The sequence below is a fragment of the Myxine glutinosa genome, chromosome 3, assembly GCF_964187855.1.
Source record: "Myxine glutinosa chromosome 3, kmMyxGlut1.1, whole genome shotgun sequence".
Taxonomy (NCBI): domain Eukaryota; kingdom Metazoa; phylum Chordata; class Myxini; order Myxiniformes; family Myxinidae; genus Myxine; species Myxine glutinosa.
The window spans coordinates 23,557,042-23,575,897 of record NC_136263.1 but is presented as its reverse complement, the minus strand read 5'-3'; the positions used below and the strand labels follow the sequence as shown (position 1 = coordinate 23,575,897).

At 43.5% G+C, this 18,856-nt stretch overlaps 1 protein-coding gene across 3 annotated transcripts in view; it reads left to right on the top strand.

The window, feature by feature from the left end:
• The first annotated feature begins 1,633 nt into the window (after positions 1-1,633).
• Positions 1,634-18,856, top strand: part of LOC137418548 (monocarboxylate transporter 12-like) — a 102,178-nt gene continuing 84,955 nt past the window's right edge. Inside the window, exons 1-2 of one of the 3 annotated variants that reach the window (XM_078773767.1) lie at positions 1,634-1,892; positions 2,040-2,132. The gene's annotated coding sequence lies outside the window, so the exon portion shown is untranslated. Of the gene's footprint in view, positions 1,893-2,039; positions 2,133-17,763; positions 17,924-18,856 lie in introns of those variants that run through there. The other 2 variants (XM_078773768.1, XM_078773769.1) reach the window with 2 other exon arrangements.

The following is an 18,856-nucleotide window of genomic DNA, read 5'->3' as shown; positions in this document are numbered from 1 at the left end:
AGGCTGCTGAGGTTCCTCAAGGGCCTCCCGAGGCTGCTGAGGTTCCTCACGGTCCTCCCGAGGCTGCTGAGGTTCCTCACGGTCCTCCCGAGGCTGCTGAGGTTCCTCACGGCCCTCTTCAGTAAAGCGCGACGGTGTCCGCCAGCGGCGGAGGCTCGACGGGGCCGGTGTCCCATGCGGCCGCACCACATTGCTGTCTGGCGGAGAAATACTTGTCTGCCTCCTTGGCCAGGGCGCGGAAATCCTCAACAGCCGAGTTGGCCAGGGCTGACCTTACCAGTCCTGGCAGCTGTTGCAGGGACAGTTCTTTGAAGAGGAAACATGGTCGGTGGCTGCCCAAGAGAGACAACATGTCGTCCATAGGCTCCGACGGCTTGGAATCACCCAGCCAGGGTAGAGAAAGTAGTTCGCGGGCGCGCTCGGCCTCAGTGCGCTCCACGGTTATGAGCAGCAGCGCTTTTAGCGTCTCGTACTTGCGGTCCTTGTCGTTCCCAAAACTCCGGCAGTTTAATCGAAACTGCGCTTTTCGCCATGTTCGTTTGAAGCTCCGAAAAGTCGAGAGCTAGACGAGGTCACCAATGTAGAAGTTGCGGATGATGGGAGGACGAGACGAGACACATCTCAGCTGTTCAAAGCTCCTTTATTCCAACAGCACTGAAAAAGCGACTGGAACACATACAGCTTTTTAACGCCAAAACCCTCTTCGGAGGGCGTGGCTCCGACAACCGCGCGCCCGCCACGCTCACACCATCAAAACCCCACTGGCCCATGCCCGTGGATTATGTCCCAATAAGGTAACCGCTACATTTCCCAATTTAGTGACTCGATATGCAAATGCTGTTCAATTTTCAAGTCAATCGGTTGAGAATTGACGGCTTCTTAGATGAAAATTGATGATTTTTAACATTTGACCTTGAGTTGACCTTTGACCGTTTGACCTCAAAAATAGTTCATTTCCCAATTTAGTGACTCAATATACAAATGCTATTAAATTTTCAAGTCAATCGGATTTAAAATGGCGATTTTAGAAATTTGACCTCCAGATGACCTTTGACCTTTGACCTCAAAATCATTAGGCTTCTCAATTGGGACGACCTATACAACTTGGTCAAGTTTCGTGACGATCGGTTTTGAATTGTGACCTGTAGGGCGGTGACAAACAGACAAACAACAGATAAACAGACAGAACCACAAACGCAACCGACCAATATACTTGAAAAATCTTCGATTTTGCAAGTAACAAATATCACGATATGATTGCTAATTGATAAATTTATGTGAGAACTGAGGAAGATCCAGGATTTAAATAGCAGGGAGTAGGGGCCGGGGTGCTGAATGGCAGGGGAGGGTGTTACCTTGTGTGGTGTGGTGTGTGTCATGTATGGTGTCGTGTATGGTGTGGTGTCGTGTGGTGTCGTGTGGTGTGGTTATTACTCAGCTTGTGTGTACCACACAGAGTGCGCATGGGTGACCTGTTCATTTTGAAACAAAATTCTGACCAGACAAGTTCAAGTAGGAAGGAAGGTGCCTGTGGCTGTGGTGGGGGAGGAATTGATAGAAACATTTGAACCACACCTTGGTCCTCCCTGAAAATGCTTTGTCCAATGAGATGGCGCATGATTACATTCATTCCACCTCCTTCTAAATGAGGAAGAAGGAAGGATACCAGTTTGATTGCTCCTAATTATTCCCAGGTTGGTGAGTTGGCCAGGAAAAGACATTGGCGAAATTAATCTTTCACGAACCGACTTGCCAGGCCTGACAATCGACTGGAGGTTACTTGCGCAACAACTTTTAATTAGTTCAGGGTGTGGTTGTGGTGTTATGTAATGCTCCAGCATGGCCCTCTTAGCTCTGGGGCTAGTTGTGGTAAATGAGTGTTCCTATGCTTGGTGAGTGGTGTTTACTTTTTGAACAGGTTGTTATAATCATGTTTATATTTTACATTCATTGTTACTCGCTCATTTCATTCACCTGTCTGTGCGTGTGTGTGTGTGTGTGTGTGTGTGTGTGTGTTTTTTCATTATTTATACCACAAGGCACGCACTATAAGTTGAGCAGAGCAGGTGTCATGAGGCATTCCTTTCTCGACCTGGGGCATGTTCCTTCGTACCTTTTGCTGCAAGGATCAGGTGAGCAACATTGTTTGAGTTTCCCCTGTGTTATCAACATTGTAATTTGCGACACAGATGTCAGGCCTTGTCAGGCCTTGCCTCTGTGCTCTCAACAATTTGTGTTACTTGTTGGGATACTGGGGAAATCACATCCCAACAGTTTTATTCCTTTGTGAATCTGCACTGAGACTCCTTGAAAACCATGACTTCCATTCTCTAGGTAATGCACTCACCTCCATGAAGCTCACCAGCACCAGAACCACTGTACAACATGTCATGCATAACATGTGTGCAGACAATAAACATGTGCACTATATGTATCTATCTATAATTCCAGTAATCTCTGTCTGTCTGTCTGTACGTTTGTTTGTCTGTGACCGCTGTTTCTCGACAACCACGGGTCCGATATACTTTTAACTTGCCAGGTATATTGCTGGGGACCCGAGGATGTGCCTTTTCAAGGTTTCATATTAATCGGACAATTACTTACCGAGCTATGTCCAAAAAACGATTCAACCAATCAGAGAGCAGCGAACGATCGCGTGTGCCGGCGTTGCGAATGGACCAAACCATTCCATGTAAATAGAGGGGGGGGGGGGGGTTCTGTGGTCGTTGCGAATGGACGAAACCATTTCATGTAAATAGAGGGGGGGGATTGTCACTGTACTCGCAAGCCGTTCGCCGTTCGCTTTGGCGTTGCGAATGGACCAAACCATTTCATGTAAATAGAGGGGGGGGATATAATTTTAGATAGATATATAGTACGGGCATATATATAGTACGGGCATGCCCTAGTCTATCTATAATTCCAGTAATCTCTGTGTGTTTGTTTGTTTGTCTGTGACCGCTGTTTCTCGACAACCACGGGTCCGATATACTTTAAACTTGCCAGGTATATTGCTGGGGACCCGAGGATGTGCCTTTTCAAGGTTTCATATTAATCGGACAATTACTTACCGAGCTATGTCCAAAAAACGATTCAACCAATCAGAGAGCAGCGAGCTATCGCGTGTGCCGAACGTGGCGAACACACTCTGCCTCGGATGGCACATTTGAGAGCGTATTCATTTATTTCCCGTCGGCAAACTATGTTGGCGCTATGTTGGCGTTAAACGATGTTTTAAAACTAATTAAAACCCCGGGGGGATTGTCACTGTACTCGCAAGCCGTTCGCCGTTCGCTTTGGCGTTGCGAATGGACCAAAACATTTCATGAACCAAACCATTTCATGTAAAGCGTTCGCCGTTCGCTTTGGCGTTGCGAATGGACCAAAACATTTCATGAACCAAACCATTTCATGTAAATAGAGGGGGGGATATAATTTTAGATATAGATATAGTACGGGCATGCCCTAGTATGTTTATATAACGCATAAAAATAAAATGTGTGCATACAATACGTCACACAAAACAAAACATGCCAAAGCAAAACCACAATCAAAACCAAAGCCAAACGTGTATAAACCATAATTGTGCACGTGCTGAATGGAGAAGGTGGATCAGACTCGGCAACGGTTGCTAGAGTGAGATGTGCATGGAAGAAGTTTCGGGAACTGAGTGGCGTGCTGATGAGGAGGGGAGTGTCGTTGAAGCTGAAGGGAAAGGTGTATGCTGCATGTGTGAGAAGTGTTATGATTTATGGGAGCGAGACATGGGTAATGAACGTAGAGCAGCAACGAAGGTTGGAAAGGGTGGAAATGCGAATGGTTCGACGGATGTGCGGAGTATCGTTGAGAGAGAGGAAGACAAATGATGAATTGCGAAAGATGATGGGAATAGAGCCTGTGATTGATGCTGTGAAGAGGAGCAGGTGGAGATGGTTTGGTCATGTGTTGAGGAAGGATGAAAGTGACTGGTTGAGAAGAGTGATGGAAATGAATGTAGAAGGAAGTAGAGGACGGGGAAGACTGAGAAAGACTTGGCTGAAGATGGTGGAAGAAGAAATGCGGGCAAGGGGGTTAACAAGGAGAGATGCAGAAAATAGGGCAAAATGGGGAAGATTGTCATGGGGCCCGCAAGGCTAACCCCCGCTCTAGCAGGGAAAATGGCCTTAAAATGCCTGTTGTGTTTTTTTTTGTATTTTTTTTGTATACAAGATCGAGGCTCGTGTAAGAGCTAGCACACTAAACACACATTAGCACATAAAACACAAACGTAAACTGACACTTAAAACAATAAAGGGAGGGGGAGACAAGATGGGGGAGAGAGAGGGAAGCACACAACCACGACAGTAGAGAACAGGGACATCGGTAGATCTGTGGAAGGGAGAGAGCTAGGGGTCGGGGGGGGGGGGGCAGGGGGAGGGAAGGGGTACACGGTATAAAACAAATTCACACTACTAGGAATTTCAGGAATGAAGTCTGAGATTGAAAGAGGTGGATTTGGGGTGTTTTAATGGGGGTATATAAGATCAAGGTTTTTGATGGGGGAAGATAACAGACAGAGGTGAGTCGGGTATCGTAAAGCAATTCTCACCATGGTTTGCTGAGGTTGATGGAATGCCAAGATGTCAATTGAATTTTTATTTTTTATTTTTTGGATACAGGATCGAGGCTCGTGAAAGAGCTAACATTTATCAACAAAAAATCGAACAGACACACAGAACATATACAAGGGTAGTGGTAGACAAGATGGGGAGAGAAGGGGAAGCACACAAACACAACATTTGAGAGCAGGGACATCGGGAGATCTGTGGGAGGGAGAGGTCTTGGGGGGAGGAGGCATGGGAAGGGGGGGGGGGGGGTTGGGAGAGGTAAAAAAAAAAACCACATGGACAATGCAAAGACTTCGAGGAAAGAAGTCGGTATTTCAAGAAGGTGGATCTGGGGTGAATCAACGGGGGTAGAAAAGATCAAGGTTTTGGATGGGGGAAGATAAGAGATGGTGGTGAACAGCTGTTTTAAAGACCTGGAGGGAGGAGTGGGATTGAAGAGAGTGAGGGAGTTTGTTCCAGAGGCGGGAGAAAAGAGGAATGAACGAGTGAAATTGTATGTGCAAATTGTATGTGCAGTGTTGTGTTGTTGTTGTTGTTGTATGTGCAAATCAGGACCCATGCACTTGTGCGTATGCATGTGTAAATCACTGCCACCAGTCCTCATCTTTCTCAGGCCCTCCTTCCACTCGGGTCTGCCAAATCTTAGGCCCCTCTCACACTCGGGTTCGCCAAATCTCAGGTCCCCTCCCAATCAGGTCAACCAAATCTCAGGTCACCCTCCCACTCAGGTCCGCCAAATCTCAAGCCCCCCCTTCCACTCGGGTCTGCCAAATCTCAGGCCCCCCTCCCACTATGGTCCTCCAAATCTCAAGCCCCCCTGCCACTCGGCTCTGCCAAATCTCAGGCCCCTTTCCACTCAGGTCAGCCATATCTCAGTCTTAGGCCTCTCTTCCACTCGGGTCCACCAAATCTCAGGCACTCCTTCCACTAGGGTCCACCAAATCTCAAGCTCCCCTTCCACTCAGGTCCATAAAATGTCAGGCCCCCTTTCCACTCAGGTCAGCCATATCTCAGTCTCAGGCATCTCTTCCACTGGGGTCCGCCAAATCTCAAGCACCCCTTCCACTCGGGTCTGCCAAATCTCAGGCTCCCCTCCCACTATGGTCCTCCAAATCTCAAGCCCCCCTTCCACTCGGCTCTGCCAAATCTCAGGCCCCTCTTCCACTACGGTCCGCCAAATCTCCCTCCTTGTGCATGCGTGCGTGTCCTCCTCGACAGGCTAGAGTTGGCAAACCCATTAAGCCACAGGCACCTCCCGCTCCCCCCACAAAAGCCGCCCACAAAGCAGTTGTATTTGGCACATTATTAAATCTCATGGAGCTTGGTGCCCTGCAGGCATAACGTGGCAGAAAGGGAGTCGCCAAATCCTGGGCCCTCGCTCCCAGCATGACCAGGTCAGAGAAACCCAGCAAGCCGCCAGGCCAGGCCGCATCGAAAACAATTCACACGACCTCGAGTGTCATGTGCCAATTAAAAAAAAAATTTACCTCAGCATTTTTACCTCATTTTACCTCATTCCATGCCTTATTTTATTGTGAATAATTATTGTTACGTTTTTTGTTGTGTTGATATTGGTTGGGTTCGGAATAAACCCATGTGTTCATGACAATAAACGCTTCGTGGTTCTTCGGTCCGGCGCGCGCAATATCCGCCATAATTGGCTCGCCTTGGGAGTTAAGCTGGTCGGCTCATCTGTCCTCGGTTCGGTGGTAACCAGCTGCAGACAGGACAGTATTAATATATCAAAATATAATGTTAAATCACAATTGTATTGAGATATTGTCAAACCAGGAAACCATCGTCATCTGTTCACTTCCGGATTTGGGAGCAAGATCCATGCAGATTGCATTTCAAAATCATAGTTGTATTGAGGAATTTCTGAAACTTCCTACCTACCTTACACACCTGCTGGGACCCCAAAATGTTCCACAGAAGGTTATTATATTTCCTTTAAGTAAAATATGAGACTGTAATGGTTAATAAACATGCCCCCCTGTCATGTGATCAGATCCTCAGCTTTGATTGGTGGACATTTGTGAGGGACACCTACATACATACATACATACACTGGACTGACAGACAAATGCCGTTCCAGACGGCATTGTCCTACGGGCTATGCTGTAAAAATATCTTTATAAATTATAATTGTGGGCATTTCCTTTAGATGTTGCTTTTGCTTTTCCAAGTTTCCGATGCATTCCGTGTCTTTGTGTTATTTTGGATCTTCATAAATTCCTTTCCAGAAATCTTTGAGTTTACCTTTTCAGTGGGCACTCTTTTTGCATTTTTCTTTTGTTGCCATAGTTTGCAGTACAATCTATTTGGTTTATTTTCAAACGTAGTTTTATTTTCTCCCATTGTTGACTTTGGCGTAGTTTTTTTTATTTATCTTCCTTGCTATCATTTCTATTTGTTTGTTTTGAGCACCCATTAACTCTCTCGACATTTTCTTCGATTTTGATAACAATTTTCTTTTTCATTCTCCTCTTTAGCATTGAGCTTAGGTTTCCACTCTTGAATTCATGTATTTGTTCCATTTCCTTTCTCTATTGTTACCCTCGTCTGAGGAGAGGGTATTGCATTTGAGTCCGTTTGTTTGTCTTTCTGTTTCTTTGTTTGTCCGGACAGAATAAATATGATTTTCTCTGCAACCGTTGGTCTGATTGACAGGAAATTTTCACCATAGGTGCAACTCCACCTGTAGAATTCTTTGATGATAATTATGACGTCAAAGGTCACGTGGTATGGCCGCCATCTTGGAAAAACCGAAAAAATTGCACCTCTATATCTCCGAAAGCGCTGCGTGGAAAAAATTGAGACATGGCTCATTGTAAAGAAGTCTCCATGTGGAATAAAATATGTTAATGATGATGTCATAGGTGCCTCCATTATGACGTCATAATTCGACTAGTACAAAACTTCATCCGATCAAGATGAAATTTCTTGAGCGTCATCTAGTGATAAATTTGTGGAGAAAAAAAAAAGATGACGTCATCGGTCACGTGGTTCGGCCACCATATTTGTTTTAACACAAAAGCCTTAAAAACCACTGAAAACACGTCCTGGTGAGGGTTTGCAATCTCTGATTGCTCTTTCTAGTTCTCTCTGTCTCTGATCTGTAACCATGGTTGTGTTTTGTTTCCTTTGTGGGGCCTGGTCTTTTCTTCTTGGGGCATTGTTTGCTTTGTTATTTTTCTCTTGAATGAGCAGTGCTGCTGCAAGGCACACAGTATTTATTTCCTTCAAGGTGGATGGTTTGGTATAATTTTATCAATTGATCGTTTGGTTCTCCTAACTGGCATTTTCGTCCATTTGTTGTTTTCTTTTTGTTGTTTGGTTTCCATGTGCATCTATAAACAGTATATACAGTCACGTGAAAAAAGTAAGTACACCCCATGTGAAGTTTTGAATTTTTCAACATATTTCAACATACAGCTATTTGATCTTCATTTCAACAATATTGATAGATAAATGTGATATAATATAACAAATATCATGAAACATTTACATTTTGTAGTTCATTGTATAATTTAAATAAACATAAATGCAAATTTCGCATGTGGAAAAAGTAAGTACACCCTCGGCTCCAATAGGTGGTATTGGCCCCTTTGGCAGAAACAACCTCAAGTAGGCGTTTCTTATAACTGTCTACCAGTCTCTGACATCAACTGGGAGAATTTTTTGCCCACACCTCCATGCAGAATTCTTTCAGCTGTGCGATGTTTGAGGGGTTTCTTGCATGCACAGCTCGTTTCAAATCCCCCCACAACATCTCGATGGGATTTAGATCCGGGCTTTGACTTGACCATTCCAGAACCCTCCATTTCTTTCTTTTCAGCCATTCCTTGGTGGATTTACTGGTACTAGGGCATGCCCGTACTATATATAAGCTAGGACGTGCCCGTACGTGGGTGCCCGTTCCTTGCAAAAAAAAAAAAACTGCAAAAAAAAAAAAAACTGCAAAAAAAAAACAATGGTTTGGTCCATTCGCAACGACCACAGAACCCCCCCCCCCCCTCTATTTACATGAATGGTTTGGTCCATTCGCAAAGCCAAAGCGAACGACCACAGAACCCCCCCCCTCTATTTACATGAATGGTTTGGTCCATTCGCAAAGCCAAAGCGAACGACCACAGAACCCCCCCCCCCCCCTCTATTTACATGAATGGTTTGGTCCATTCGCAACGGCAAAGCGAACGGCGAACGGCTAAATCGCCATAGCTCGGTAAGTACTTGTCCGATTAATTTCAAACCTTGAAAAGGCACATCCTCGGGTCCCCAGCAATATACCTGGCAAGTTTCAAGTATATCGGACCGGTAGTTGTCGAGAAACAGCGGTCACAGACAAACGTACAGACGTACAGACGTACAAACGTACAAACGTACAGAGATTACTGGAATTATAGATAGATGTTTAGGGTCATTGTCATGTTGCAAGGTCCACCTTCGGTTGAGCTTCAACTTTCCGACAGATGGCCTCACATTATCCTCAAGCACCCTCTGGTACAATGAAGAATTGATAGTGGATTATATGATGGTGAGCTGCCCAGGCCCTGATGCAGCAAAGCTGCCCCAAACCATAATATTTCCACCACCATGCTTCACAGTTGGTATCAGGTTCTTGTGGTCAAATGCTGTCTTTGGTTTTCGCCAAACATGTCTTCTGGTACTGTGGCCAAATAGCTCTACCTTTGACTCATCTGTCCAGAGCACATTGTTCCAGAAGTGCTGGTCTTTGCCTCGGTGCTCATTGGCAAACTTTAGTCTTGACCTGATGTTCCTTCTGGACAGCAAAGGTTTCCTCCTGGCACACCTCCCATGGAGATCAAATTTGTGCAGCCTCTTTCTCATGGTAGACTCGGGCACTTTGACATTAACAGTGGCAAGAGCTGCCTTTAGGTCCCCTGATGACATTCTGGGGTTCTTTTCTTCGAGAGTTCTTTCGGCATCTTGCGGTCTGCTCTCGGGCTGAACTTGCTGGGATGGCCTGGCCTGAACAAGTTGGCAGTTGTTTGGAATCTTCTCCATTTGTAGATGATCTTCCGGACAGTCGAATGATTGATTTCAAATTGTTTGGAGATCTTTTTAAATCCCTTCCCAGACTCGTAGGCATCTATAACCTTCTTTCTGAAAGCCTCACAGAGCTCTTTTGATCTAGGCATGGTGACGCCGCACACTTCAACAACAAAGAGCAAACCAAACTAAATGTCTGAGGTTTAAATAAGACAGGTTCCTCCAAGATCCTCTCTAATGATGTTCTAGTCATTTGCACCTGAACTGGTGCACCTGATTCTAATTTTAGGTATTTGAAGTAGTGATAAATGTAGGGGTGTACTTACTTTTTCCACATGCGAAATTTGCATGAATGTTTATTTAAATTATACAATGGACTACAAAATGTAAATGTTTCATGATATTTGTTATATTATATCACCTTTATCTATCAATATTGTTGAAATTAAGATCAAATAGCTGTATGTTGAAATATGTTGAAAAAGTCAAAACTTTACATGGGGTGTACTTACTTTTTCACGTGACTGTATGTGTGTGCACGTTTACGTACATATGCATGTGTCTGTAAACAGGTTTGTTACTTGCAAAATCGAATATTTTTCAAGTTTATTGCTTGGTTGACTTATTCTGTTTGTTTGTTTGTCTGTCTGTCTGTCTGTCTGTCTGTCTGTCTGTCACTTAACTAAAGGTCACAACTGTAACTAAGCCGTTTGTCATGAAACATTTTAGCAAGTTTTAGAGGTAATCACAATTGAGAAGATATCACTACAAACGAAAGAAACGATAACAATTTGTAGATATCACTACAGATGAGCTACTAGTGGAGGCTGTCAGAGGTTCAGTGAGGAATCTTAAAAAAGAGCCCTTGGAACGAAGCTATGAGAATAATGTTTCACATCGTTTTTCATGAATAATCATCCTTTACCCAAAAAGGAGGCGGAGATTTTATATGGAGATAACAACCAACGGGGAAGCCTATCGATTTTGAGGTCAAAGGTCATCTTGAGGTCGAATTTCTAAAATTGTCATTTTTCATCTGATTGACTTGAACGTTTAACAGCATTTGCATATTGAATCACTGAATTGGGAAACCAACTATGATAAGGTCAAAAGGTCAAAGTTCTACTCAAGGTTAAACTTCTAAAATCATCAATTTTCATGCGATTAACATAAAAGTTAAACGGCAATTGCATACGACATCACGCAATTGGAAAAAAACCATCTATTTTGGGGTCAATAGTTCAAAGGTCACCTCAAGGTCAAACTTCTAAGATTATCAATTTTCATCTGAAAAATAATAAATTTTCATCTGATTTTTTCTCAGCTATGATTAAGTTTGTCAATTTTAATCTTAATGAAATGGACAATTTGATGTCTCCATGGCCACCTTTTTGGGGTGGGGTGGGGGAGGAGGGGTGGGGTGGATTTTGCAAGTGTCGTGATCCGCACAATGCCTTTCTTGTTTTGATTTGATCATTGAATCGCCTCATTTGACTTTGAGGCGGTAGAAGGTAGGAAATATGGGCGGAGGTAATGGCTGTGGGTATGATTTTATATATTGGGAAACTCTCACGATGTTGTTGACCATGCGATAAGCAAAATGCGAAATGCGAGTGGTTGACGCGGCGTTGGGGGCGTGTTTATGCCTTCACCATGCGGACAGGAGAAACCCCACATTATGGTACGAGGCACGACGATTTGGTGCAAGTTGAGCTAGTGACGTCTGATCGTTAACATATCTGTGAGCAACCACCATTGATCGATTCAGCGTACTAGTCAGGTCAAAATACAGTTTAACCCCCAAAAAATTGCTACAAAAGGTTTCTCAACTGATTCTGGTAGGGTTTAGCGTACGTTATAACATACTAAAAGTTTACCAAAGTAGGACCCCCGGAAAAGTGTTTTTTTCAAGATGGCGTCCAAGATGGCCGCCGAAACCTCTTAATGATCATAACTATGTAACTATCAACTCAAATTTGATGATCTTGGTGTCTATCCCTAGGTTTTTGGGGGCAAGGAACACATTAAGACCATTAAAAATGAAAGTGGGCCATTATATGTAACACAAAAATCCAATATGGCGTCAATAATGGCCGCCAACACCTCCAAATGACCGCAAGTCCATAACTATTGACTCAAATTTAATGATCTTGATGTCTATCCCCAGGTTTTTGGGGGCAAGGAACACATTAAGACAACTTTGGATATTACTGAGCTGTTGAATCATTATGAAATTGAACTCATGACCTTCAGCTGTCACCTAATGCACAAACACCTTTGTCCATAGAATAAGTTTCAGAGCGTTCAGTTTTGAGTGTCATCCTCCTCCTCAGTATCGACCTCTTGAGTGTTGTTTGGATTGTCACAGTTTTCAGTTTGGCAAGGGCCACATGCAGCAGTGCAGCGGAGTCCATAGCGTCTGCAGCTGCATCGAGAGGATTTGCATCCCCCCAAACAGTTGCAATGGATAATTTTCAAGAGTTCGTCAGGCGCAGCATTGTTTTGGGTCATAATTGGAATTAACTGATCATTTTCCTGTTTCCATCCCCATTCAGTTGGGTTCATTTCATTTGCCATCCCCATCCATACCATAATTTGAAAGTACACACGTTGGCTATGGAATATTGTTGCAGGTGATGTTGGGGGGAGCCGTTCAGAAGTGACAAATGCTTGAGCAGTTGCCACTTTTTTGGTGAAAATGATATGGCGCAGTGATGATAGCGTATCATTAGACTTGCCACCAAAGAGATCAACCATCAGGTCTTTGCCAAGATCTGATATGTCCTCTTGAGATTTGTTTTGAAGGATGAATGCACTAGCACAGGACTTCATGACAGGATCAGATTTCACTAATTTCCGGAAGGCTGACTTTTTTCCGATGCCGAAAATCCTTGAAGTAGAATCACATCCTGAGTAGGCATGTACAAAGAGCAACTCATTGCACACATCGTCTCCTAAAGTTTCTTTCAACAGGTTAATGTTATACACTCTGTGTTCTTTTGACTGCTTGTTTGCATCAGAACGGAAGTAGATGATCTCATTGTCTGTTCTGGAGTAATGAAGGAGCAAGATCAGCAAATCTGTATCCTCACCGACCAACGTTGTGGTGCAATGACGGGATCGTTCAACAGTTGCCTTAACGATATCAACGTCTGCATCCCCTGGTGACTGAATGACATGGCATCCCCTTTTAGTTAGTGCTGTGCTGATGAGAGCAATCATGTCTGCCTTGTTTTTGTCACGAGACAAAAAGTCGTCCTTTTTGCCTGCAAACTCTGTTTCTGCAGTGAAACTAACAATAGGGTGCAGGTTTTTTCCTCGTCTCTGATGTGTGTTGTCTTTTAAGGAGGGACCTTCACCATAGCCATCGAACACCACTATCGCTTGTCCGTAATGTCTCACAGTGAAGTCTGCATAAGACTCAGCTATTGCATTATGAGTCGCCTTTGTTCCACGGTAAACGATGGAGCAAAGAGCCACCATCAAGCACGTAACAATCTGTTTTGGGAATAGAGTTCATCACAGCCTCACTTGATAAGTCCGCAGCATGGTCTCGAATTGCCTGAGCAAGCTGAGGTTTGTCTGCTTTTCGAAGAATGTTCCTGGTCTCAAAGAGGGCTGGAGGGTAGGGGCTTAGTTCGTACGTCAAAACCTCTTCAAGGGAAAGATCTCCTGACCTTGACACCAGAAGGAAACGCTGGAACAGAAGGGCAGGATCAATGGTACGATCAGGAGCAATCTTCACAGCAGAGATATTCCCAAGGGTTTTGGCTCTGTCTTACCGCTTGAATTTGTAAGTAAATGCCGACTTTCCGATTATATCTTCAATGATCTTGTTTCCAACCGATTCAAAGTCATGTACATTCACATCTGGCCCAGCCACTATCCCGTTGACAATGTTTCTCAGAGTAGGATCAGATGTGAAGGGTGAGCAGGCTGCAAGCTTTATCCGAATTTTCTCGAGATCAGATGCATCTCTTTTGATGCGCGTCTCAGTTGAGTCTTTGTGTTGCGGACTTGTAGTATAGGTTAGGTTTGTGAAATCCTGCATCGCAATGTTGTACTCGGATGTTACAGGTGCAGATAAGGTCCAAAGGTTTCGCATGTCCTCGGTCATCCCACTGCCGCGAGTTAGACCATCAGTGCTCTTCAGAGACCTCATCAACGTTTGTTCGATGACAAGATCACTACTATGACAGCTCGTGGGCAATGACAGCTCGTGGGCGAACTGCCTGAATTATGGCATGACCAACTGCCGCAACCTTGCGTCTTGTGTCTTTCCCAACGAACAATGTTTCCAGTGCTGTCTGCAGACTAGTCGGAATGAACAATAGGGCTGAATCAAGTTTTAAATCATCACTACTTGGATACTGATTCGTCACGGTAGAAACCTGAGATTTTATATCACTTCTGATTAACCTAGCAGCAGTTTCAATAATAGCGCGTTTTTGGGACTCTTCATCGCCTTCCTGACACGTTTGCTTGTAGTATGATCTCAGAATCTGCGACGTTTGTTCTCTCATCGTAACAATATCGTCCACGCCTTCTCTTTCACCAAAAAAAATTGAGTCCTTAAAGCGTTCTTTAAGACGCTTTTTCAAACTGTAATTGTCATACGGTTCCGAATCAGGATTACAAAGATACCCTTTCATTATGAGGCTCAAAGATGTAACAGTTAGTTGTTCTTCACTGTTCAGTTCTAGGTAAGCACACATTTTCTGAAATGCTTCATACTTATCTTCATCTTTAGGACGACCACACTTTCTGCGCTTGGCTTCGGGGGCTTTCTGGAACTCTAAAGGCACAGACTTGAAGGACCGGAAATTTCCACTACACGAATGATGATAAAGTCCGTCTGCTGCATGTAAATCTCGTAAATAGTATTCAATCCAACCCTTTACAGTATGTCCCCAATCATCTGAACGGGATTCACAGACCTCCACAATTGTCTCCACAAATTTGTCAGTCCGTACCCAGCTAAAGTGTCCCTTGTCCAAATCAATTGTACATCCACAGAATACGCAATCCTTTTCACTGTCAAAACCTCCACTTGATTGTCTTGTGGTTCTCTTTGGTGGCACAGAACCACTACTTTTCTTTGCAACATGGCTTTTAATGTTTTTATCATTTATGTACTGTTGACGACAGCTTTTATGCACTTTAGTACTGGCTTCAACTACAAGATCGTCCTTCCGCTTTACACTGGCTTCATTTATTCCCTTCGCCCCCTTCCACTGAATTGCAACCCAGTTATCACTGGAATCCTTGATCTCCTCCTTGCAGATTGGACAAAAAGCTTGACTGGCTGTGCTTGCACTCATTGTTGAATCATGTCTGAAAAAGAGAAAGATGAGAATTAGTTATTCAGTTAGATCCAATTCGACACATTCTTCAGGTCAATATATGGAAAATGCCCCCTCAACCTGTTAGATAATGGCCCACTTTCATTTTTAATGGTCTTAATGTGTTCCTTGCCCCCAAAAACCTAGGGATAGACACCAAGATCATCAAATTTGAGTTGATAGTTACATAGTTATGATCATTAAGAGGTTTCGGCGGCCATCTTGGACGCCATCTTGAAAAAAACACTTTTCCGGGGGTCCTACATTTATGACTACTTCAAATACCTAAAATTAGAATCAGGTGCACCAGTTCAGGTGCAAATGACTAGAACATCATTAGAGAGGATCTTGGAGGAACCTGTCTTATTTAAACCTCAGACATTTAGTTTGGTTTGCTCTTTGTTGTTGAAGTGTGCAGCGTCACCATGCCTAGATCAAAAGAGCTCTGTGAGGCTTTCAGAAAGAAGGTTATAGATGCCTACGAGTCTGGGAAGGGATTTAAAAAGATCTCCAAACAATTTGAAATCAATCATTCGACTGTCCGGAAGATCATCTACAAGTGGAGAAGATTCCAAACAACTGCCAACTTGTTCAGGCCAGGCCGTCCCAGCAAGTTCAGCCCGAGAGCAGACCGCAAGATGCCGAAAGAACTCTCGAAGAAAAGAACCCCAGAATGTCATCAGGGGACCTATAGGCAGCTCTTGCCACTGTTAATGTCAAAGTGCCCGAGTCTACCATGAGAAAGAGGCTGCACAAATTTGATCTCCATGGGAGGTGTGCCAGGAGGAAACCTTTGCTGTCCAGAAGGAACATCAGCAGGTCAAGACTAAAGTTTGCCAATGAGCACCGAGGCAAAGACCAGCACTTCTGGAACAATGTGCTCTGGACAGATGAGTCAAAGGTAGAGCTATTTGGCCACAGTACCAGAAGACATGTTTGGCGAAAACCAAAGACAGCATTTGACCACAAGAACCTGATACCAACTGTGAAGCATGGTGGTGGAAATATTATGGTTTGGGGCAGCTTTGCTGCATCAGGGCCTGGGCAGCTCACCATCATATAATCCACTATCAATTCTTCATTGTACCAGAGGGTGCTTGAGGATAATGTGAGGCCATCTGTCGGAAAGTTGAAGCTCAACCGAAGGTGGACCTTGCAACATGACAATGACCCTAAACATACCAGTAAATCCACCAAGGAATGGCTGAAAAGAAAGAAATGGAGGGTTCTGGAATGGTCAAGTCAAAGCCCGGATCTAAATCCCATCGAGATGTTGTGGGGGGATTTGAAACGAGCTGTGCATGCAAGAAACCCCTCAAACATCGCACAGCTGAAAGAATTCTGCATGGAGGTGTGGGCAAAAATTTCTCCCAGTTGATGTCAGAGACTGGTAGACAGTTATAAGAAACGCCTACTTGAGGTTGTTTCTGCCAAAGGGGCCAATACCACCTATTGGAGCCGAGGGTGTACTTACTTTTTCCACATGCGAAATTTGCATGAATGTTTATTTAAATTATACAATGGACTACAAAATGTAAATGTTTCATGATATTTGTTATATTATATCACCGTTATCTATCAATATTGTTGAAATTAAGATCAAATAGCTGTATGTTGAAATATGTTGAAAAAGTCAAAACTTTACATGGGGTGTACTTACTTTTTCACGTGACTGTATGTGTGTGCACGTTTACGTACATATGCATGTGTCTGTAAACAAGTTTCTTACTTGCAAAATCGAATATTTTTCAAGTTTATTGCTTGGTTGACTTAGTCTGTTTGTTTGTTTGTCTGTCTGTCTGTCTGTCTGTCTGTCTGTCACTTAACTAAAGGTCACAACTGTAACTAAGCCGTTTGTCATGAAACATTTTAGCAAGTTTTAGAGGTAATCACAATTGAGAAGATATCACTACAAACGAAAGAAACGATAACAATTTGTAGATATCACTACAGATGAGCTACTAGTGGAGGCTGTCAGAGGTTCAGTGAGGAATCTTAAAAAAGAGCCCTTGGAACGAAGCTATGAGAATAATGTTTCACATCCTTTTTCATGAATAATCATCCTTTACCCAAAAAGGAGGCGGCGATTTTATATGGAGATAACAACCAACGGGGAAGCCTATCGATTTTGAGGTCAAAGGTCATCTTGAGGTCGAATTTCTAAAATTGTCATTTTTCATCTGATTGACTTGAACGTTTAACAGCATTTGCATATTGAATCACTGAATTGGGAAACCAACTATGATAAGGTCAAAAGGTCAAAGTTCTACTCAAGGTTAAACTTCTAAAATCATCAATTTTCATGCGATTAACATAAAAGTTAAACGGCAATTGCATACGACATCACGCAATTGGAAAAAAACCATCTATTTTGGGGTCAATAGTTCAAAGGTCACCTCAAGGTCAAACTTCTAAGATTATCAATTTTCATCTGAAAAATAATAAATTTTCATCTGATTTTTTCTCAGCTATGATTAAGTTTGTCAATTTTAATCTTAATGAAATGGACAATTTGATGTCTCCATGGCCACCTTTTTGGGGTGGGGTGGGGGAGGAGGGGTGGGGTGGATTTTGCAAGTGTCGTGATCCGCACAATGCCTTTCTTGTTTTGATTTGATCATTGAATCGCCTCATTTGACTTTGAGGCGGTAGAAGGTAGGAAATATGGGCGGAGGTAATGGCTGTGGGTATGATTTTATATATTGGGAAACTCTCACGATGTTGTTGACCATGCGATAGGCAAAATGCGAAATGCGAGTGCTTGACGCGGCGTTGGGGGCGTGTTTATGCCTTCACCATGCGGACAGGAGAAACCCCACATTATGGTACGAGGCACGACGATTTGGTGCAAGTTGAGCTAGTGACGTCTGATCGTTAACATATCTGTGAGCAACCACCATTGATCGATTCAGCGTACTGATTGGTGAAGACAATGGATATTGGCAACCTGCTACAACCCAGGTGTGTGATCAAAGAGCCAAGCGGTGCAGCGCCTCATTTAAGTTTCCTTCTGTTCTGTTCGTTTGTCTTTTTCGAGGTAAAACCCCTGTCTCCAATCATGTGGATGAATGTGATATTCTTGGCAACATTGGAAGTGGTTTCAGGTGTTTCATGATCTGCTATATTTCTGATCTAATGTTGTGAGGGTCTACCTGAGCACCTGTGACGCATGCCTTTCTGATGAAAGCATCTGGTTGAAATGTCCAACTTTATTTTGTCCTTTTGTTGAAGCAAAAGGTTTTATTGTTTTTTTTTTTTTTGCTTCTTTGCTTCTCTGAAACATTACCTCCACCACCGAAGGTGGATTCAGGTTATGTTTTCACCCCTGCCTGTTTGTTATGAAGAGATGTCGGTCTGTCTCGGTCCGAGATCTCGTTTGTTTGTTTGTTTGTTGGACTGCCTCGTTTGTTTGTTTGTTTGTTGGACTGCCTCGTTTGTTTGTTTGTTTGTTGGACTGCCTCGTTTGTTTGTTTGTTTGTTGGACTGCCTCGTTTGTTTGTTTGTTTGTTGGACTGCCTCGTTTGTTTGTTTGTTTGTTGGACTGCCTCGTTTGTTTGTTTGTTTGTTGGACTGCCTCGTTTGTTTGTTTGTTTGTTGGACTGCCTCGTTTGTTTGTTTGTTTGTTGGACTGCCTCGTTTGTTTGTTTGTTTGTTGGACTGCCTCGTTTGTTTGTTTGTTTGTTGGACTGCCTCGTTTGTTTGTTTGTTTGTTGGACTGCCTCGTTTGTTTGTTTGTTTGTTGGACTGCCTCGTTTGTTTGTTTGTTTGTTGGACTGCCTCGTTTGTTTGTTTGTTTGTGATTGCAATTACTCGTGAACGCTTTCAGCTATCTTCGTCAAACTTTACCAGAAAATTGCGAAGGGCAATAGGGAGGCTGTCCATGTTTTTTGACTA